This window comes from Symphalangus syndactylus, chromosome 6, assembly GCF_028878055.3.
Source record: "Symphalangus syndactylus isolate Jambi chromosome 6, NHGRI_mSymSyn1-v2.1_pri, whole genome shotgun sequence".
NCBI classification, from domain to species: domain Eukaryota; kingdom Metazoa; phylum Chordata; class Mammalia; order Primates; family Hylobatidae; genus Symphalangus; species Symphalangus syndactylus.
In genome coordinates, this window is record NC_072428.2 from 39586932 (window position 1) to 39610224 (window position 23293).

General features: G+C 36.0%; 1 protein-coding gene across 23 annotated transcripts in view; it reads left to right on the plus strand.

Moving 5' to 3' along the window:
- SOX6 (SRY-box transcription factor 6) overlaps positions 1-23293 on the plus strand; it is a 792566-nt gene that overhangs the window by 148051 nt on the left and 621222 nt on the right. The window lies entirely within an intron of this gene.

A 23293-nucleotide genomic window follows, 5' to 3' on the forward strand; every position in this document is an offset into this window, starting at 1 on the left:
AATTATGTAATAATAAATGTGGCAAGTTTGATAGAAAACAATCTTTCAAAACATGAGGTTCATTAATAAAAGAATCCTTGATGGTGAAAAGGCTGAGAAGAACTTGATTACCTAATTTCAAAGATGAAAATGCATTGTACTAGTGAAGAGGTATGGATATAGGTGATTCCGTACAGTGTGCTAATTACTATCATGGTGTTATGTATAAGACCAGTAGTACCTATGTCAGGGAAAGCTTCTAGTAGGAGATGGCCTTTGATCTGTGATTTAAAGGATGATGAGGAACTGGCTTTAGGTGACATCCTGAAGAGCACTGAACATGGGGGAACATTTGACAGTATAACTAGCTTTTCTGTAGATCTGACACTGAAATGTCTCGTACATGTTTCTTTGTGATTCCTAGAAAGGCTGTGTCTGTCATGAATGTGATATGGACATAAGCCAGCAGCTTAGCTACTGCACTTCTCTTTCTTAGCTCAGTTTTGTGGTCAGGAACATTGTGAGTGCATTTTAAGGTACAGAGGAATCTTTCAAATTATTACTTTCCTTCAAATATGTCAACTAGGTATGAAAATTACAGTAAGTGGCTTATTAATATATGAACTGATGATTGGGGTGTGAGTTAATAAAATCTTGTATTTTACACTGTAATACACTTTTAGAAAATGGACAAGCATGATCTTAGAGAAAAAGCTGTGTCTGAAAGCTTTTAGATCTAGGTGTTATTTCTGTTTCCCTTATGTGTTGCAGCTCTTTAGGTGCCTCATATTTATAATTAAGTTTTTCCAACGGCAAAGTTGGCGTATATCATAACTTCTTTTTTATTGAGGGATAATATGAAAATAAATTAATCCTCAGAGTGGTTATTTAAGGTTTTTGGAAGAAATACAAATTATAATTATACAATGATAGTGATGAACAGTAGGAGTGGCAGAAGCAGCAGTAGCAGCAGTAAACCCTCTCTACTCCTGATAACTTTCCAACGGGGATGATAAATCCACTTATTAAGTTTTTGTTTTTTTAATCTTTTTGTTTGTTTGTGTTTTTAAGAGACGGGGTCTTGCTCTGTTGTCCAGGCTGGAGTACGGTAGTACAGTCATGGCTTATTGCAGCCATTCCTGGCCTTAAGCAATTCTCCTGCCTCAGCCTCCTGAGAGCTGCGACTACAGAAGCCCATCACCATGCCTGGCCAATTTTTTTTTTTTTTTTTTTTTTTTTTTGGTAGAGGTGGTATCTCACTATGTTGCCCAGGCAGGTCTTGAACTTCTGGCCTCAAGTGCTTCTCCTGCCTTGGCCTTCCAAAGATTATAGGTGGAGCCATCATGCCCACCTAATTTCGTAATCTGGAAACTCATGTTTTCTAATAACTTTTGAATGCCTTTTCTCTGAGCCAGCAGGCCTTCTTTTATATTTTTAATTTGGAAGCTCTCTGGTGTTTAATAACTTGTTTCTCCAAGTTAAACACTGTTACTGAGTTTTGCAGCTTATATGACTGCAACACAATCACTTTCTGAAAAGAGATTAGTGGTCACATAGGCTAGAGAAGCTATGGCCGTGGTCTACAATGACTTTAACCTATTTTCCTCACCACCGCTTTGGCATCCTGGAGACTTGCATTTTTGGTAATGGCATGAAAAAAAAATGATGAAATCTCTACATTAAAGAGAAAGGTTCTGAAATTTAGTAAAGGAGGGCGACAAAGACATGAAAGTTATAGAAAACAGTTTAAAAACATCCTCTTAGTCATATTAAATTAGTTATGATGCTAAAAGCTTCATATTTAAAGAACATCTTCCTTTAAGATTTTCAATTAAGTTCCTTAATAAGAAGCCAAAACCAGGCTGGGTGCGGTGGCTCACGCCTGTAATCCCAGCGCTTTGGGGAGGCTGAGGCGGGTGGATCACAAGGTCAGGAGATAGAGACCATCCTGGCTAACATGGTGAAACCCCGTCTCTAATACAAAATACAAAAAATTAGCCAGGCGTGGTGGCAGGGGCCTGTAGTCCCAGCTACTCGGGAGGCTGAGGCAGGAGAATGGCGTGAACCCAGTAGGTGGAGCTTGCAGTGAGCCGAGATCACACCATTGCACTACAGCCTGGGCGACAGAGTGAGACTCTGTCTAAAAAAAAAAAAGCAAAACCGAAAAGAAAATAAAAATTGAAAGAATATAGCAGCTGAACAAAGTTTAAATAACTTGGAAAACAGCATATTAATCGAGTCTCAGGAAGATTTTTTACCGTTGACTCTGGAGACTTAAATACACATGGAAGGAAAATTTTATTGTTTTAAAATTTCTTAGCTGTAGTCCTTTCCCACTATAACGATGCACAATGAAAGTAGATATATTGAGGTTTAAAAAAGGATTGTAACCTTGGAACCCTTAAAAGGATTTTTAAAGAAATTGTCAGCTTTTTGATATCAGATTCTTTAAATGTTTACAGATACAATAAGTCCAGAGAATGCATCCATTTGTAGTTTTTGTACAGGTTTGTGTAATTTTACAGCTATGCTAATGTGGGCTCATGTACACTGAATACTTTTGACTTTTGTGCTTTAAATTGTATGGCATTTTGTAACAGGCTTATTTTCTCTGAGGTATATATATTCATATATATACAACCTGTGTTGGGTAGGACTAGTGAACTTACTCATATTCTTATGTAGGCATGAGAGGGAAAGAATGAGAAACAGCTTGACTTTTAATTATGACACCTTGGGCTGTTTTCCAAAGCATTCATAATTAGCTGTGTCTTAGTTGTGAAGTTTTGTGTTTGATTTCTTTGCTATGTCCGCATGGAAAGCTCATCAGTGTTATCAGGAGCTATGTAAATAGAGCATATAAAAAGTATACCCCTTTATATTGTATATGAATTTTTTCTTTTTTAATTCTGAATATATTTGTATAAAACAATACTGTTTTAGGTGTTAAGAGCTTGGGCTTTTGAATCAGCACACCCGGGATCAAATTTTGTTCTACCATTTACAATTTATTTATCCTCTCTGAATCTATTTCCTTAAGTGTTAAATGAGAATATTAATGCCTTCTTCCTAGGATATTGTGAGGGTTGAGGGGATGATGTGCATAACACACTTAGTACCTTGTTTGGTTCATAATAAATGCTTGGTTGTCATTTTTCTATGAAAGTCTGATTACCGTACAAAAATATCACTTTATGCCCTTTGCATTCATATTCATATTGAAAGAAAATGGTATAATTAAATACTTGGGAAGAAACTTCTAATGTGTATGGTGAGCATTCTGATTTTTTTTTTCTAAAGATGGATTTTGACTTGTTCGACGTTCTTCCCATCGTTTATATGAGCAGGAATACCTCATTTTAAAGGTGATGAAGGCCAAAGACATAGTCTAGAAATCCATGGCCTTGGTGTCTGTACTTTTACACTGTGTTCAAAGCTGACCATCATCATCTGTGACCCTCAAAATCCATCCCTGTTTATAAAGAGTATTCCATTATTCATTTGTCATGGCTCACCCTGATTAAAGAAGGATGTTGGGAAGATGGCAGGCACTCCCCTATTTCCATGACTCCTTGCTACTTGTTCTTATCAGCTCTATTTAATGTGCTTTAAACCTATCTCTTGAAGTTTTAATTTTATTTTTCATTTCTGTGTGTTCAAATGATTTTTTTCAAATTGGTGAGGTAATCTTTATAGACAGATATAGAAATATCTATATGTGCTTTATGCTTATCCTTTATTTCTTTAAGCTATTTATTTTAAAATTGCTTGCTGATAACTCTAGTATCTATAATTTCACTACCGAGAGCCATAGCTGGTCTCTGCTTTTTCTTAAGATTCTTGCTCAGGGCACCTTATTTTCTCTTATGCTTAGCTGTTTTGTTTTGTTTTTATTTCAATGAGCTGATCATGTTCCTTGGAATATTATTTACAGGGATTCTCTGAGGCCTAGAATGAAGGGGAACTCTTGTAGAGAGGATTTCCATTAGCCTTGCCACGTTCTTTTGCATTTTCTTAGTACTACTTTCACATCTTTGGGCTGTTATTCTTCTTTTTTGATTTGTATATATGCTAGTTTCTGCAATTTAAATGCCAATAAAATAGGACATTTGTATTAATGTTCTTTACATTTTATGAGGCTATGCTTATATAGTTATTAATTTTGCTCATTTAGCAAGTTTATATCTGAGGTAATTTAAAAGACAGAAATATGATTTTATTAAATTTAGTAAGGGAGGTGTTAAATTATATGGTCATTCTAACTTGTCCCAAATGAGCTGTCTATTTAATATATGTATTTAAGTAATATGTATATTACTAGTGCATCTTAAAAGTAAATATCTTTGATAATTAATAAAATGCTTGTTTCAGTGTTATCACGTAGTAACCTATAGCTGGTATCTTCCTCGATTGATTGGAGTGAATGTAGGAAACGTTTTCAGTACCTGAGGTCAAAGGGGCATAACTTGGGATATTCATGGAGAGGAAATAGAGATCTTAGGCATTCTGGATAGCCTAAATGCAGCTGGAGAATGTTGCTGGTAAGGTTGAGTCTGGAAGAATTCCTCTGGCAAGACAATTTTAAGGTTTGTTCGGGAGAACTTCTGACAGAATAGTGGTTGCCACATTTTGGGTAGAGCACACCCTTAGCAAAACGCTCATGAGCCCTAATATATGTACATATGTATTTCAAATTTTAGACATGTACTATTTTGCTAATATATGTTATAAACGTGTACATATTGTTAATATAGAAAAGAAAGAGATATAGATGAAATAATATTTTAAAATGAATTGTGGTCCCCCAAATCCTATAATTGAGTATGCTTTGTTATTTTTAAAAGTCTCAGTTTAACACAGTGTGATGAAGCGATTTAAAGATCTGATTCTAAGTTTATTTTACTTTGCTACATGGCTTTAATGCTGCCACAGCTGAAAATGATATCTCAGAAAGAAAAATAGATCCAAATGGGAGAAGAACATCATTGATTGCACAAATTGATTACATACAAATGTATGCAAAGAATTTTGTTAAAATTTGGCCAGTAGCCTGTTTTCCCTTATGACGATTAGTTGTTTTTGCCAATGAGGTCAAAGGTATAGCATTTTAATATTTTTAAATAAATGGACTCAAAACTTGCTGCAACTTTTTGGAACATCACTAAACAGGTTAGAATATTCTGTTACCAATTTTTAAATTGAAAATAGATGAAAAGTTTTGTAAGTGATAGCATAGAATTTTTGGTAACAAAATTCACACCATGATGGAATCATTTTCAAACGTGTTTTCAAAATATTCTTTCATAACGTAAATCTGTTTTGTAAAGCATTTACCTTCTCATTTGATAAAATATAACCTTTGCCTTGAAGAACAGATTAAGTTAGTTTGATTGCTTCTGTGTTTGTATGTATACACCTAATTATCTTTCTGAGATCTATCTATCATCTATCTATGTATCTATCTATCTATCTATCTATCTATCTATCTAACCATTTATCTAATCTATGTGTTTGGTAACACACACTCACAGCTTCTTGTCATCACATGAATGTTCAGCACATTTGGTACATTAGTTTTTTTTTTTTAACCTTATTCTCAGGTTTGGAAACTGCCATAATATAAGCAATGAACTGCTGGATGGTGCAAACAATTCTCATGTTTATACCCCTTCTCATTTCAAAGCATTGTAAAGATTTTACCATGGTATACAGACCTTTTTAAAATTAATTTTTGTGGTTACATAGGTGTATATATTTATATGGTACATGAGATATTTTGATACAGGCATACATTGCATAATAATCACATCAGGATAAATGAGGTATCTATCACCTCAAGCATTTTTTCTTTCTTTGTATTACAAACAGTCCAATTATACTTTAGTTATTTTAAAATGTACAATAAATTATTGTTGACTGTAGTCACTGGGTTGTGCTATCAAATACTAGATCTATCTATATTTTTGTACCATTAAGCATATCCACTTGCCTGCCTCCCTGACTACCCTTCCCAGCTTCTGGTAACCATCATTCTACTCTCTGTCTCCATGAGTTCAATTGTTTTAATTTTTTTTTAGCTCTCACATATAAGTGATAACATATGGAAGTTGAATCTCTGAATAGACCAATAACAGGCTCTGAAATTGTGGCAATAATCAATAGCTTACCAACCAAAAAGAGTCCAGGACCAGATGGATTCACAGCCGAATTCTACCAGAGGTACAAGGAGGAACTGGTACCATTCCTTCTGAAACTATTCCAATCAATGGAAAAAGAGGGAATCCTCCCTAACTCATTTTATGAAGCCAGCATCGTCCTGATACCAAAGCCTGGCAGAGACACAACCAAAAAAGAGAATTTTAGACCAATATCCTTGATGAACATTGATGCAAAAATCCTCAATAAAATACTGGCAAACCGAATCCAGCAGCACATCAAAAAGCTTATCCACCATGATCAAGTGGGCTTCATCCCTGGGGTGCAAGGCTGGTTCAACATACGCAAATCAATAAATGTAATCCAGCATATAAACAGAACCAAAGACAAAAACCACATGATTATCTCAAGATGCAGAAAAGGCCTTTGACAAAATTCAACAACCTTCATGCAAAAACTCTCAATAAATTAGTATTGATGGGACGTATCTCAAAATAATAAGAGCTATCTATGACAAACACACAGCCAATATCATACTGAATGGGCAAAAACTGGAAGCATTCCCTCTGAAAACTGGCACAAGACATGGATGCCCTCTCTCACCACTCCTATTCAACATAGTGTTGGAAGTTCTGGCAGGGCAATTAGGCAGGAGAAGGAAATAAAGGGTATTCAATTAGGAAAAGAGGAAGTCAAATTGTCCCTGTTTGCAGATGACATGATTGTATATCTAGAAAACCCCATTGTCTCAGCCCAAAATCTCCTTAAGCTGATAAGCAACTTTGGCAAAGTCTCAGGATACAAAATCAATGTACAAAAATCACAAGCATTCTTATACACCAATAACAGACAAACAGAGAGCCAAATCATGAGTGAACTCCCATTCACAATTGCTTCAAAGAGAATAAAATACCTAGGAATCCAACTTACAAGGGATGTGAAGGACCTCTTCAAGGAGAACTACAAACCACTGCTCAATGAAATAAAAGAGGATACAAACAAATGGAAGAACATTCCATACTCATGGGTTGGAAGAATCAATATCGTGAAAATGGCCATACTGCCCAAGGTAATTTATAGATTCAATGCCATCCGCATCAAGTTACCAATGACTTTCTTCACAGAACTGGAGAAAACTACTTTAAAGTTCATATGGAACCAAAAAAGAGCCTGCATTGCCAAGTCAATCCTAAGCCAAAAGAACAAAGCTGGAGGCATCACGCTACCTGACTTCAAACTATACTATAAGCCTACAGTAACCAAAACAGCATGGTACTGGTACCACAACAGAGACATAGATCAATGGAACAGAAGAGCGCCCTCAGAGATAATGCCACATATCTACAACTATCTGATCTTTGACAAACCTGACAAAAACAAGCAATGGGGAAAGGATTCCCTATTTAATAAATGGTGCTGGGAAAACTGTCTAGCCATATGTAGAAAGCTGAAACTGGATCCCTTCCTTACACCTTATACAAAAATTAATTCAAGATGGATTAAAGACTTACATGTTAGACCTAAAACCATAAAAACCCTAGAAGAAAACCTAGGCATTACCATTCAGGACATAGGCATGGGCAAGTTCTTCATGTCTAAAATACCGAAAGCAATGGCAAGAAAAGTCAAAATTGACAAATGGGACCTAATGAAACTAAAGAGCTTCTGCACAGCAAAAGAAACTACCAACAGAGTGAACAGGCAACCTACAAAACGGGAGAAATTTTTCGCAACCTACTCATCTGACAAAGGGCTAATATCCAGAATCTACAATGAACTCAAACAAATTTACAAGAGAAAAACAAACAACCCCATCAAAAAGTGGGCAAAGGACATGAACAGACACTTCTCAAAAGAAGACATTTATGCAGCCAAAAAACACATGAAAAAATGCTCATCATCACTGGCCATCAGAGAAATGCAAATCAAAACCACAATGAGATACCATCTCACACTAGTTAGAATGGCCATCATTAAAAAGTCAGGAAACAACAGGTGCTGGAGAGGATGTGGAGAAATAGGAACACTTTTACACTGTTGGTGGGACTGTAAACTAGTTCAACCATTGTGGAAGTCAGTGTGGCGATTCCTCAGGGATCTAGAACTGGAAATACCATTTGACCCAGCCATCCCATTACTGGGTATATACCCAAAGGATTATAAGTCATGCTGCTATAAATACACAAGCACACATATGTTTATTGCGGCACTATTCACAATAGCAAAGACTTGGAACCAACCCAAACGTCCAACAACGATAGACTGGATTAAGAAAATGTGGCACATATACACCATGGAATACTATGCAGTCATAAAAAATGATGAGTTCATGTCCTTTGTCGGGACATGGATGAAACTGGAAATCATCATTCTCAGTAAACTATCGCAAGGACAAAAAACCAAACACCACATGTTCTCACTCATAGGTGGGAATTGAACAATGAGAACACATGGACACAGGAAGGGGAACATCACACTCTGGGGACTGTTGTGGGGTGGGTGGAGGGGGGAGGGATAGCATTAGGAGATATACCTAATGCTAAATGATGAGTTATGGGTGCAGCACACCAACATGGCACATGTATACATATGTAACAAACCTGCACATTGTGCACATGTACCCTGAAACTTAAAGTATAATAATAATAAAATAAAAAAAAGTGATAACATATGAAGTTTGTCTTTCTGTGACTGGCTTATTTCACTGAATGTTATGACCTCCAGTTCCATTCATGTTGTTGCAAATGACAGGATCTCATTCTTTTTGTGGCTAAATAATACTCCATTGTGAATATGTACCACATTTTCTTTATCCATTTATCTTACTCTAAACCTATTTTTTAAAGTAATTTCATTATCATGTAGCACTGGGCTTCAACATTTTGCTACAATTTCTTGATTATGAATGATGTAGTTAGTGAAGTCCATGGTACTATCTCTGTAATCTTATCCCTTTTTTCCCTTAGTTCAGCTAGGACAACCACTTCACCAGTGGGTTCACTTCCTTAGTTTTCCTTAAAAATTTTTTTTCCTAAAAAAGGAACTTATTGTTGAGATGGTATCTTTCCTGGTACATATTTAAATGGCTCACTACAAATTAGCACTTTGCCTATTAAATATAAACTGAGGCATGTTGAGAAATATGTACATTAATTCATCTGAAAAGCAAGCATCCTACATGACATTTCTTTTTGCAAATCTTCAGCCAAGTTTTCTATGCGTCTTTCAACATTTTGGCAGTACCACCTATACAATGCCAGAAGACATCATTCACACTGCATTCTAGGTAAATGGTGACTCCAGAGTTTTGCATTACGCAGCACTGATTTTTAGTTAAGGGAATGTATTTAAGTTTGTTGTCATATTTTTTTTTGTATATTATTTTAACCTTTTTTATAGCAGCAGGAAGAACAAGTGCTCTTCTGATAACATGTAGCTTTTTATCTTTTATAAAAGAACTTCAAAGAGGTTTCAAAACATTTAACTTTATGTTTGGTGAAATTTTGTAAAGTACTGATTGAGCATTGTATGATTTTAAACACTGTTGGAAAAATTGCAGCAATATAGATTTATATTGATGTGCTTAGTATTTAAATATCTTGCTGATTGTAAAGGGTTCATACTGTTTAACATCTGAAAGTACAATAGGCAAAGTATATTGTTAATGATACTAGATATAAATCTCTATCTCAAATTGTATTCTTGATGATTAAACAAATTTTGGCCTATTTTTTATCAGATATGCATGGATCATCATTGTTTCTATCCTGTAATATGCCTGCTCTTGAGCTACTAATAGTAGTAGAAATGTCAGCTTGGTCATGGTCTTGTTATCATTAAGGCCTACATTATTAATATTATCCTTATGCTATAGTTTTTTCGGAAGAATCATTTTAAACCACTTGGGCATTTGTTCAGGGTTAATTCAGTCAAAAACTGATTATATTATCTACAATCATTCTCTTTTCTTTACCCAGGATACTTCTGATATTGGATGTTGCACACTAAGACATATAGACTCAATCTGTTAATCTGTATTTAAATATAGGTAAGGATTAGTTTTTCTTACATTTAAAATAAATAAATATACTGCAGCATATTTATGTAGTATACTCCTAGGATCTATGAACGCACTTTGGAGACTACTGAAATAGAAAAGAGTGGCAGAGAGGTGAGGGCATGATGAGTCAAGGAGGAAATGCATGGTCTCCAGATGACACTCTTCTGGGACATAGTCCCTCTGAAGAATGTAGCCATAACTGGAAACCTGGGACAGGAAGTAGGACTACAGACTGATCAGTGTTGAGGTTCAGGACGCAGTAGTATGGTATTTTTTTTTCATTTTTTTGGGAGGGGATTGGTCTTACTTTGTCACAGAGGCTGGAGTGCAGTGGCACGATCATAGCTCACTCAGCCTCAAACTCCTGGGCTCAAGTGATCCTCCTGCCTCAGCCTCCCAAAGTGCTGGGATTATAGGCCACCATGCTGTGCTGATTTTTTAATTTTTAAAAAAGAGACAGTGTCTTGCTACGACGCCCAGGCTGGTCTTGAACTCCTGATCTCAAGTAATCCTCCTGCTTCAGCCTCCCAAAATGCTGGGATTATAGGCTTAAGCCATGGTGCCTGGCCTAGTGTGACATTTTTAATATGAGAGAGGAAGCAGATTTAACCCATCTTTTATTCTTTAAGGCAAAGCAGTTTGAGTCATTTTGCTGGTGTGAGGGAGTCAGCAAAGTTACATAGTTAAGTGTATTTATCATGTTCAGGAGAGGGGGGGTCAAGTGGAGAATTACTACTCTCTTGAGTGTCTGGGGCTCTTTGTTGTTTCTGCACCCAGCCTTCCTTGGATTTAGATAAAATCAGAGCAGAAGCTGGGAAAGGACAGTAAGGCAGCAGTTAGGGATGGCTGTAGGCAAACATTATTATCAGTACTCTCTTTTCTTCTCCCTTTTCTTCTTTTCTCTAACTCGTTGGTATATTTCCTGGGCAATTTGTTATAGTGGCAAAAATCCAGTTTGGGAGTTTCAGCTCTACCAATAAACTTTGGGCGACTTTGGCTAAGTCACTTCTCTCTAGGAATTAGTTCTTCCGTTGGTGATTGGGAAGTTTGATGATCTCCAAAGAGGTTTGAGCTCTGACACCCTGCTGATATCCATCTGGGATAGTGTTCTGTGCTTCCCCTTTATATAGAACTTTCAAGCACCATGTCCATTGTGCCTTCTAAAGTGACAAATGCTAGGAATTTAATATATGAATTCATGCTAGTAGACTCATGAGCAAAAATGATACACCATTTCTAGCTGCTTCCCTTCACTTTTCCATACAGCTTTTCATAGAGTATATTTCCATAGTGTGCTCCTGGAGAGTGCTCTTGCTTTCTAACCTAAAGTGTCTAATGAGAACTTTAGAAAGGAAGGAAGTATTAGCATCTGGAGGGTTGTGCCTGTGAAGGAGGTTGGGCTGGATGAAATAGGCAGGGCATTGGGACACAGCCATCAATTCATTGCATGTGTTTGGCTGGACTGGCAGCAGTGGCCAGTGCCAGGTTTTTTGAGTATGGTTTCTGTCACCAGCAGAGTTGGCTGTCTTTGAAGTCTGTTAACCTCTTCCAGAATCTTGGAGTGCAACTAGCACTCAAGAGAAGGAGGATAAAGGAGTCTCTAGGAATAAAAACACCCCTATTTTCATTAACAACTTAGTTCTCTTCTTACAACAGTTTTTTGAAGCATTTAATAAATGAGCAGATTTCTGATTTTCTCACTTTCTTTTCAGTATCTATTTATTTCTATGGATGGAGATAATATTGGTTAATGAACTGGATGCATATCACCAAACAATTATTGAGCAGTTACCACACATAGACATATTTCTGGATGCTTTCATAAGATGGTGATAATAATAGTAGCTATATAATATTTTTTGAGAGGTTTTATTAAGCTAATACACTTGGAAGAGTACTTGATATGTTGCAAGCTCTCATTAAACATTAGTGATTATTATTTTATTATTTAATCTACACAACAGCTCTGGGAGGTAGATGTCATTATTTTAGTTTTATAGAAAAGGAACTTAAGGTTTAGAAAGGAAAAATGACATGCCCAAGTCTACATAGCCATTAAATGGCAGGACCAAATCTAAACCCAGATATCCTGCCTTGAAGTTCTACGGTATTTCTGCCATATAAATGCAGTTCCCTGTAACATGCAAGTTAAGCTAAGAGATTTTCCCCAGGTAATCTACAGACCAGATCATAAGGAGCTTGGATAATAGGGATAATAAGGAACTGAACATATTATTATGTGGTGTTGAATTTCAGCAGGTGTGGTTATTAAGGCAGTCCTTGCTTTGCACGGCATGGTGTTAACTGAAAGTCTTGTACATCATAACCCTGTCCTCACTTTGTGTAACTCTGATCCCAACTTTACACAATTCTCATGTCATAGTTTGATCTCAGTTATTACAGAATCATGCAAAGTGGGGACATGGCTGCACTATGCACTAGTTTCAGTTATCATTGTATAATGCAAAGCAAGGACTGTCTGTACTTCTATGAGCTTCACATTCATATAAAGAAATTCTCAAAATATCTTTCCTTTGGACCAGTTAGATAGTTCATTTCTATTTGATGACCCATTATCTTTTTTCCTTTTCTTTTTTTTAGAGACAGTCTCTCTCTCACTCACCCAGGCTGGAGTGCAGTGGTGTGATTACAGCTCACTGCATTCTTGAACTCTTGGGCTCAAAGGATCCTCTCACCGCGTTCTCTGGAGTGGCTGGGACCGTAGGTGAACACCACCATGTCCAGCTAATCAAAAAATTTTTATTTTTATTTTTAGAGACAGGGGATCTCACTGTCTTGCCCAGGCTATCTTTTTACTTCTAAGGCTCTTCTCCTGCTAAGGGAGAGTACTGTGTTGCCTAAGTAAGTTCTCGAAGGTCACTGATGGTTGGCTCTTGGCTTTTAGGCATGCCGTCTCTGATATTTATTGTATCCAGTAGTAGATCTCTCTCTGTATTTAGACAGAAACACTTGTTTTCTTTCCTTTTTTTCTTTAATTTCTCCCCACCTCTTATTACCTCTAAACTTCTTTCTGAATTTATGTTTTTTTTTTTCTGTTTCAGCAATGTACAGGGAGGCCACTGAGGCCAGTTATCTCTCAGTTGGTATTTTATTATATGAAAAGTGATTTATTGCAGTAGACAGTGAGGAGCCATTAAGCAAGAACTGGGCCTTTAAAATTTCTTTTTGGATATAGATGCTTAAATTCTTTTTAAGCACTTAGTAATCATTTCAGCCTGAAGGTTATTGCATAGATTTCAATTTTAGAGCAAGGTACTATTGAAAAGACTGAAGCTTTGAACCTTTCCTTGTCCCCAAAGTTTAAAATATTCTCAGCTGGGCACAGTGGCTCATGCCTGCAATCCCAGCACTTTGGGAGGCTGAGGCAGGCAGATTGCTTAAGCCCAGGAGTTCAAGACCAGCCTGGGAAACATGGCAAAACCCTGTCTCTACAAAAAATACTAAAATTAGCCAGGTGTGGTGGCATGTGCCTGTAGTTCCAGCTACTCCGGAGGTTGAAGTGGGAAGATTGCTTGAACCTGGAAGGTCCTGGCTGTAGCAAGCCGTGGTCATGCCACTGCACTACAGCCTGGGTGACAGAGTGAGACCCTGTCTCAAAAAAAAAAAAAAAAAAAGTAAAAAAAAAAAAATTCTCCCTTGAGTCTTTGTTGACTCCCCTGCCTCACTAACACTGTGTTTTAAAACCTGTTTTTAGTATTCTTTGTCAAGCATCTTGAAGAGTAGAAATCTCATGCTGACTCTAATTTTATTTCTTTAACCTGTACAGTGCTCGAGAGTTAGCTTGGGATGAAATGAACTTGTGGTAAAAAGCATACTCCACCACTTTCTAACAGTATGAACTTTGGCCTGTTGTTTTAATCTCTTCAGGCCTCAGTTTCCCTACCTGTAAAACAGTACCTACTTCTTAGGGTTGTTTTAAGGGTTGAATGAGTACATACAAGTGCTTAGAACAGTGCTTGGCACACATAAGAATAGGTGCCATATAAGCATTGCTATTATTAAAACAAACGTCTTTAAAAGAAGAAATTGGCCCAAAGTAAGGAGTACATTATTCAAAATACTTTATTTAAGGGGTAAAAATGAATACTACTGAAATGTAATGTGAACTAATCCTACAATTTCCCCAACATTCGAGTACCTTTGAGATAATTCTAGCTGTTCTGTAGTAATAGGTACTTTGAGAACCACTTCAGCTGCAAATCAACAAATCTATTGGAACTAAAATTCCTTTATTATAACCTCTTCATTTTTGAGTTTCATAATTTGTGGATACTAGTTGATTTGGGCACAGAGTGAATTTGGATATGAATTCTCTCAGGGCTAGATTTGTGATGTAGCAATAACTGAAGACGCAGTGACAGTTTAAAGAGGCAGCAGCTAGCAAATAAACAGGATGCTTGACCCAGGAGGTATTTCCCAGGGCAGGCCTAGGTGCAGCCTGGCTTGGCCAGTGATTGCAGACTAGATTTCTAGGCCATAGAAGGCTGTGGGTGAAGGCCACTATGGTGTTGAGTTGGTAACCCTCTGTTGCTGTCAAGCTTTTTTGATGTGGACCCCAGTGTCTCAGGAGGTGCTTAGCTTCAGCCCAACATGGCCAGGAATTATAGGCTCGACCTCTAGGTCCCAGAAATTTCCTTTTTGGAGGCAGTAGACTGTAGGAGTTGAACCCAGGTTTGTCTCATGACAATAGGTAAACTCTTACTAATCATTCCATACTGTTTTCCTGGTGAAGGCAGCAGTGGAGAAAGGACAGTAGCTGTAGCAGTGGGGGCATCTATGTGTTCACCATCTAAAGGGATAGATGATATGCTATCTGAGTGGGCAACTGTAAAGTCAAAGGGGCTGCCTGCAGGCAACAATGTCATGAGGATGATACTGGAGGAGACGGTAGTGGTATGGTAGTTGTTACAAGCCTTTCATGGATCTATTAGAGCTTGGGAATGCATTTTGGGTATTTTTACCTCAAATCATAAACTCATAGTCTTTGCATTATGGAACTTTAGTACTGAAAGGGTGTTCCAGTTCCCTTTTTTGTGGTGTGATTCCATTTAAGTGATCGTCCAATCCATGCTAAGGGAGCAACAATAGGGAATTACTTCCTCCTTTCCACCAGAACGTAAGCTTCATGTAGACAGGAATTTTGTCTGTTTGTTCATTGTTTAATAAAAATTAAACTAAAAGGTGACTGCAGCAGTGCCTGGCACCTAATAGGTACTTAGAATGAAAGAATGCTTGGATAACTTGGCTGAAAAGTTTTGTCTTATAAATTGCTCAACATGACTATCATCAGGGAAATACAAATCAAAACCACAAGGTGATGTTATCTCACCCCAGTTAGTATGGCTATAATCAAAAAGACAAAAATATGCTAATGAGAATGCAGAGAAAAGGAACTCTTATATACTATTGGTAGGAATGTACATTAGTGCAGCCATTATGGAAAACAGTGTGGAGGATTCTCAAAAAACTAAAAATAGAGCTACCATATGATCCAGCAATTCCATTGTTTGGTATCTATTCAAAGGAAAGGGAATCAGTATATGGAAGAGATATCTGCCCTCTCATGTTTATTACAGCACTATTCACAATAACATGGAATCAACCTAAGTGTCTACCAACAGATAAAACAGATAAAGAAGGTGTGACAGAATGAAATCCTGTCCTACATGTTGTCACTCATATATGGAAGCTGAAAAAGTTGATCTCATAAAAATAGACAGTAGAATAGTGGTTACTAGAGGCTGAGAAGTTTAGAGGAGCAGAAGGGATAGGAGAGGTTGGTTAACAGATATAAAATTATAGCTAGATAGAAGGAATAAGTTCTAGTGTTCTACAGCACTGCATGGTGACTATAGCTAAAAGTAATTTATTATATATTTTCAAATAGATAGAAGAGAGGATTGAATGTTCCCAAAACAAATGATAAATCTTTGAGGTGATGGATATTACCCTGATTTTGATCATTACACATGTATCAGAATATCGCTATGTACCTCACAAACATGTACAATTATTATATGTCAGTTGAAAAATAATACAAAAGCTTTATTTTATATATTGAACATATTATGTGCCAAGCATTATCTAAGGCTTACCTTACCCCTGTGAAATATATATTATTCCCAATTTATGGATGAGTAAATTGACACTTAGGCATTAAGTATATATATGAATCTGTATCTATGATTCGTTTATTTTGGTGCTATCTTTATAAGGGTTTTGATAGTAGCGTCTTGCCATCTTTGTGAAATGAATAGCAAGCTCCCATTTTTGTCTATGCTCTGGAATAATTTGGAAAGCATAGGAATTGTCAGTTCTTAAGGGTTAAAAAATCTTACCTATAAAACCATTTGATCTTCATACTTTTTAAAGAGGTAGATATTTAACAATATTTTATGGATCTATTCATATTTTATATTATTTCTTGAGATAGTTGGCAATTATATTTTACTGGGAAACCCACTATTTTATCTAGATTTAAAAAATCTATTGGCACAAAGTTGACATATTGTTTTCTTTTCTTCTTTTTTGTATCTGTGGTTATATTCTCTTTCTTGCTCTTTATGGTTTTTTTTTTTGAGATCTTTTGGGGTCCTAATTCTGTCATTTTACATATTATTAGAAACTTTGTTGAGCATGCTAACATTTAGCTTGCATTTATTCATATATCCACAAGGCTTGATTAATTAAATTCAAGAAACATTTTCTATGCCAGATAGACACTAAAGATACAAAGGGCGATTAAAACAGGGCCTACTATAAGAAATATATAGTACAGTAAAGATATTTGAGACCATTTGTCAAATGTTTTGCTGAAATCCAGATATGTTATTTCTAATGTATCACTCATCCAACAAAAAAATTACTTTTTAAAAATAAATTCAACTTTTATTTTAGATTCAAGGGATACACATGAAGATAGATTGTGTGATGCTGAGGTTTGGGGTATGATTAATCCTGTCACCCAGGTGCTGAGCATAGTACCCAATAGGTAGTTTTTCAGTCTTTGCCCCCTTACTTTCTCCCCAGGTAGTCCCTGGTATTTATTGTTTCAATCTTTATGTCCATGTTTACCCAATGTTTGGCTCCCACTTATAAATGAGAACATGTGGTATTTAGTTTTCTTTTCCTGCGTTAATTTGGTTAGGATAATGACCTCCAGCTGCATCCATGTTGTTGCAAAGGACATGATTTCATTCTTCTTTTTTTTTTTTGAGATGGAGTCTCGCTCTGTCGCCCAGGTTGGAGTGCAGTGGCGTGATCTTGGCTCACTGCAACCTCTGCCTCCCGGATTTAAGCAATTCTCTGCCTCAGCCTCCCAAGTACCTGGGGTTACAGGCACGTGCCACCACGCCTGGCTAATTTTTGTATTTTTAGTAGAGACAGGGTTTCATCATCTTGGCCAGGTTGGTCTTGAACTCCTGACCTCTTGATCAACCTGCCTCGGTTCCCAAAGTGCTGGGATTACAGGTGTGAGCCACCGCGCCCAGTCATCATTCATTTTTATGGCTGCCTAGTATTATGGTATTTCATGGGGTATATGTACCACATTTTAATATTTTATTTTACACTAAGTTATGGGAGACATGTGCAGAATCTGCAGGTTTGTTACATAGGTATATGTATGCCATGATAGTTCGCTGCACCTATCAACCCGTCGTCTAGGTTTTAAGCCCTTCATGCATTAACTATTTGCCCGGATGCTCTCCCTCCCCTTCCCCTCTCCACAGGCCCTGGTGTGTGTTGTTTCCCTCCCTGTGTCCATGTGTTCTCATTGTTCAACTCCCACTTATGAGTGAGGGGACATGTGGTGTTTGGTTTTCTGTTCCTGTGTTCATTTGCTGAGGATGATGGCTTCCTGCTTTATCCAGGTGCCTGCAAAGGATGTGATCTCATTCCTTTTTATGGCTGCATAGTATTCCATGGTGTATATGTACCACATTTTCTTTATCCACCCTATCGTTGATGGGCACTTGGGTTGGTTCCATGTCCTTGCTATTATAAATAGTGCTGCAATAAATGTAAGTGTGCATGCATTTTTATAATAGAATGATTTCTGTTCCTTTCGTTATATACCCAGTAATGGGATTGTTGGGTCAAATGGTATTTCTGGTTCTAGATCCTTGAGGAATCGCCACACTGTCTTCCACAGTGGTTGAAGTAATTTACATTCCCACCAAGAGTGTAAAAGCATTCCTATTTCCCCACAGCCTTGCCAGCATCTGTTGTTTCTTGGCTTTTTAATAATCACTATTCTGACTGGCGTGAGATGGTATCTCATTGTGGTTTTGATTTGTATTTCTCTAGTGATCAGTGACGTTGAGCTTTTTTTTCATGTTTGTTGGCCACATAAATGTCTTCTTTTGAGAAGTGTCTGTTCATATCCTTTGCCCACTTTTTGATGGGGTTGTTTTATTCTTGTAAATTTGTTTAAGTGCCTTGTAGATTCTGGATATTAGACGTTTGTCAGATGGGTAGATTGAAAAAATTTTCTCCAATTCTGTAGATTGCCTGTTCATTCTGATGATAGTTTCTTTTGCAGATGCAACATATTTTCTTTATCCAATCTACCACTGATGGGCACCTAGGTTGATTTTGTCTTTGCTATTGTGAATAGTGCTGCGATGAACATACAAGTTGATGTGTCTTTTTGGTGGAACTATTTATTTTCCAAAAAGTATTTCTGAGAAAGCAGCAAAAGGGGCTAATACACAGGACCTGTGTTTTTTTAAATTTATTTTGTGAACCTATATTTGGACCTAAACATTACCTATTTACCTTGCACGTGCTCAGTTATGCATTTCAGAATCTTGTCCTGGTAATTGAATTTATATAAAGAATATATTACTAGAACATATCTTGCTCATTAATAGAGTCTTTTGGAAAGATTTTTAAAGGACATTTTAACCATTCTAGAAATTTATAAATTTTATCAACCAGAGAAGTGCTTCTTATATTTTAGTAGGGATGCAAATCACCTGGGGATCTTAATTAAAATGTGGATTCAGATTCTATAGGTTTGTGGTAGGGCATAGGAATCAATGATCCAGGTAATGTCTTTGCTGCTTTTCATCAGTGTTGCTGGCTGTAACCACACTTTAAGTAGCTAAGAGTTACAGGACAGAAGGATAATATATATTCTGTTTTATAATTAGTAAAGTTACAGGTCTATAAAATTAACAAATAGAGCATTTAGGCTAAAATTAAAAAGACTGACAATGCCTTGCATGTTGGTGAGGGTAAATAATAACTGGAACTCTCATACACTGGGAGTGTAAATTGTTATAACTAATTTTGAAAACTATCTGGCATTATTTACTAAAGTTAAACATATGCCTATTCTGTGACCAGAAATTATAATTCCAGGTATATACCCAAGAGAAATGAGTGTATTTGTCCACCAAAAGACATGCACAGCTTGTTCATAGCAATTTTGTTTGTAATAGCCACAAACTGTAAACAACCCATATGTCCACAACAGGAGAGTACATTAATTGTGGTATACTTACTCAGTGGAAGACTAGTCAGCAATAAAAACCTGATATTTGTAATAACATTGATGATTCTCACAGACATTATATGGAGCATAGAGAAGTAAAGAGAGAAACAGCTAAAGATTAGAGGAAGGTAGAAGGTAAAGATAGAGTATGTACTGTGATTTCATTTATCAAGTTTAGGCATAACTACTTTACAATGATAGAAGTCAGAATAGTGGTTATCTTTGGATGGGTAATTAATTAGGAAGAGGAATGTGAGAACCTTCTGGGGTACTGGGGATGTTTTATAGCTTAGTCTGGGTGGTGATTATATGGGAGAATACATATATAAAAACTCATCAAGTACCTTGATGGACTGAATTTAGGATTAGTGCATTCCACTGTTTTTATATTCTATATCTTAATAAAATTTTAATTAATAAAATAAATAGAGCATTTAAAAGAAGAGAAAAATATCTTTTGAATTCTAAAAAGGCTATGTATATATTTTTATTGTGGAATTGATTTCCAAGAGTGTTGCTGTGTGTTCACATTCATATGCATTTACTGAGTGAAAGTATTAAAAAGCATATGTAAATGTGGTGAATTAATGTAGCTAGCTGATTTCTGAAACTAATTAGTATGGTTGTCATTGGATTTTGGGATAATAGAATCACAGCTCAAACAAACTTTGGTTAAATTAGAATATTTCCATATTTTGTTTCAGAGGAGAGCTGAAAATTCCAAGGAAAAAAGCTTTTTTCAGCTATTTTGGAAATCAAAACAAAAACATTAAATGAAAGTCTTCTTACTCTTCAAACTTTCCCTTTCAATTTGTAGTTTCCTGTCCTCTGTTCTGGTGCCTTGCTACTCATGCTATAATTCCTCACTGCTTAGGATCTCTCATTGTGTTTTATTCAGGACACAATCTTGAATCTTATTTGTCTTTATCGTCATATCTCTAATATTTCTCTGCACTCCTCTTTCTTTTCAGGAGTCATAGAATTCTGTAGCTTTCAAACTTTGTATTTTAAGCAGATGAACTAATTTTTAAAGCAAATTTTAAAAAAGGAAATCTAACAAAGTTAAACACTTTGAAGGAACTGTCACAGTTCCTTCAGCACTCTCAGCTTACTCCTTCCTCTTTGCCTTGCAACAGCTTGACAGTGGGGTAAACTTTGGGGGAAAAACAATCAAACATAATCTAGCCCAATCTTTTCACTTTATAAAGGAGGAAACTGAAGTATAGAGAAGGCTTCATGGCCAGTAATAGTCAGCAACTTCAGGCTATCATAAAATTAGTTTCAATTGCTAAGTAGTAAAGTTCAAAGATAGAAAAAATACAATTAAAAAAACTCTACATGCAATTTGAATGATTAATATAGTGATTCTGAAATCTTCTTTTCAAATTGTGCTCATAGACAAGTAGCCATAATTCAGAATTCCCAGTTACAAGTAAATCACTTCTTAAAAACAGTAATGCTATTTTCGACAAGGGTGCCAAGCAAGACAATTCAATGGGAAAATAATAGTCTTTTCAAAAAATGGTGCCAAGACAACTAAGTATCCCCATGCAAAAGAATAAAGTTGGACCCTTCCTCACACCATATAAACAATTAACCCAACATGAATTAAAGACCTACATGTGAGAGGTAAAACTATAAAACTTATGGAAGAAAACATAGGAATACATTTTCATCATCTTGGATAGGCAATAGTTTCTTAGATATGACATCAAAGGCACAAATGAAAAGAGAAAAGATGAATTGGACATCAAAATGTAAAACTTTGTGTCTCAAAGGAAACCATCAAAAAAGTTAAAAGACAACCCATGGAGTGGGAGAAAATATTTGCAAGTCATAATTCTAATAAAAGACTTGAATTCAGAATATATTAAGAACTATTACAACTCAACAATAAAAGACAAATACCCAAATTTAAAAAAACAAAAGATTTGAATCAGTATTTCTCCAAATACGATTTACAAATGGACAATAAGCACAAAAAATATATGACATCATTAGACATTAAGGAAATATAAATCAAAATCACAATGAGTAACTACTTCACACATACTAGGGAGGCTATAGTAAATAAACAAACCCAGAAACTAAAAAATGTTGGCAAAGGTGGAACATTCATTGGAAATTGGAACCCGCATATATTGCTCACGAGAATATAAAATGGTGCAGCCACTTTAGAAACCAGTATCAGTTTCTCAAAAAGTAAAACACAGCATTACTATATGACACAACAATTTCACTCCTACTAGCTGAGATATGACTGTCTCTGAAATAGGACATATGACAAAGAAGGCTTTGATAGAAAGAAGGAAAATGAAGAAAGATATATTTTAATATAGTGAAAAGCAATACATACTCAAATTATTTTTATAAAGCATAATGAAGTTAAGTATTTCTCTAGCCATGCCCTTTTTGCTTACTAATTTAATACATGAAATAATGTACATTTGTGTGTGTACATTTGAACATGGGATTTGCATGTATGTGAGGTTCCATTTTTAAAACTATGAATTAGTAAAAATAAATTGCCGACTCCTTCAATTCCTTTCTTCCTTTAACTTTCTGAAGTTAATTTTCATTCGTTATTTATATTTTGATCAGCATGGGAGTTCTGACCTGCTCCATTTCCAACCTGGGCCGGTTCACCCTTCCTTAGGAAACCTGTTGGTCTCCCATTCCCAGCAGGTCACCATATTGATGCCGAACTTAATGCAGACACCCAATTGGCATATCACACTACAGTCCAGAACTTCTGGGCTCAGGTGATCCTCCCTTGTCAGCCTCCTGAATAGCTGTGACTACATGCACACGCTACCATGCCCAGTTATTTATATTTTGAAAACTTTTCTCTTTGGTTTTTAAACATAGCTATCTGATCTGTAATATCTATAATATCATATATGGGCTATTAAGTGGGGATAAAGACCTTTCACATAGGAGTGTTGTAAGGAGACATGAACTATATTTATTCTAAATCTGGAAAACTCCAAGTCTTCATATTATAGTTCCTTTAACAATCCCTTATAGTTTTATTTCTCAGCTTAGTATATTTTCTCAGAAGGCATGTTAAAAAAAGGATAATGTTTTAATCCAAAGGAATGAATCTCTAAAAGAATAATGTTAAACATCATTTTATGATATTACAGAAGATACATCTTATTATGATGACAACATCATTTTATGATATTACAGAAGATATATCTTATTACTATGACAACATGTGTTTTTGAGGTAGTGGGATTTTATATCATGTGGGCTATTGCTTATTTGATCTATGAGTGAGTGTGTTTCCAGCCTTTAACTTTTAAAACTGAGTATGTGTGTAGTTGTGGTTTTCAAAGACCTTTCCATATACATTATTTCACTTACATTCACAGTAACTCTGAGGTGGATTTGTGTTTTATTTTTTGAAATTGAAATGTAAACATACAAGGTATTTAAAATATGGATGTATATATGTGTAACTAATAGTTATAAGTGAATCCTATGTAACCAATCAACGTTGAGGTAAAAAAAATGAAACACTGATATTTTCCCAGAAGCCACTTGTTTTCCTTCCCAGTTACACCCCTATACTC